At 30.2% G+C, this 1,159-nt stretch overlaps 1 protein-coding gene across 1 annotated transcript in view; it reads right to left on the bottom strand.

Moving 5' to 3' along the window:
• LOC106882486 (CUGBP Elav-like family member 3) overlaps nt 1-1,159 on the bottom strand; it is a 650,826-nt gene that overhangs the window by 414,142 nt on the left and 235,525 nt on the right. The gene's annotated exons all lie outside the window — the stretch shown is intronic.

Genomic DNA, 1,159 nt, shown 5'->3' with positions numbered 1-1,159 from the left:
TATATATATATATATATATATATATATATATATTGGTGATTAGGAGATAAAGTTTCAGAAATGTTTACTATGAGCTCTTTGTTGATTTTTAGACTATGTTTGTAAATTAGATCATTAAGTTCAACATTTGTGATATTCAGAACCTGTTGTTTTAATTTTAAATACATCATTCAATGATTGACAGAGATTGGTAGAGCTTCAGCTTCTAATAAACAATATTCCAGATTACCTGTAGTAGTACTGAGTATTTTCATTCTCTCCCTCTGAAACACAAACCAATCTGGACAAGTCATGCAACGTATTTTGAGTGAGAAAGCCTGGAAGAGCCCATCCCTCTCCAGGCTAAACTCATTTCTACAGCTGAGTAGACTGGAGCAACATGAAATGCAGTGTTTTTACTCAAGAACACAACAGATCAGCTGGTACAGGGATCAAAACCACAATTTTCTGATCATGAGTCCAACACCTTAAATACTAAGCCACGTGCCTCCACATACAAACTAATTTACATTTATTTATATGCACACATATACAAATATGCATATATTTATCTTTTTACTACTCTTAATCATTAACTAATATATAAACACTTTATCCAAATGTAAATTAATAGTATTATTTTATTCTGACTGAAGAATTTCTAAATGGAAATGTCTTAAATGTTTATCATATATGTACAACTTTGTGGTTTCTATTAGCAAATGAAACACATGTAATGGTGAATGAAAAATACAAAAAAAAAAAAATTTCCAAATTCCAGTTTTATTACATCCTATATATCGAATATGTATATCATCATCATCATTTAATGTCTGTAGTCTGTTAAATGATGATGATGATGTACATATATAGGATGTAACAAAATGTATGTATTTGCAGAGAGATATAAATGGAATAAATGAAGTAGTCAGGATATTAAGACTACTCTTAGTTTCAAGCTGCTGTTTATGAACTGATAATGTACAGGTGAATGATCTTTGGAAAACCATAAAATAATGGTGTGGAACTAACAACAGACTTCATGACCTGAGTCCCAAATATATATCTCACAATAAAATAATTTACCATATATATGAGTTGCCTCTTATTTTTGACTTTACAAATTGCGATCATTTTATACACACACACACACACACACACACACACACACACACACACA

Source organism: Octopus bimaculoides, chromosome 8 (genome assembly GCF_001194135.2).
Source record: "Octopus bimaculoides isolate UCB-OBI-ISO-001 chromosome 8, ASM119413v2, whole genome shotgun sequence".
NCBI classification, from domain to species: Eukaryota; Metazoa; Mollusca; class Cephalopoda; order Octopoda; family Octopodidae; genus Octopus; species Octopus bimaculoides.
The sequence above is the reverse complement of the archived record's forward strand: the minus strand, read 5'-3'. Positions and strand labels throughout refer to the sequence as shown.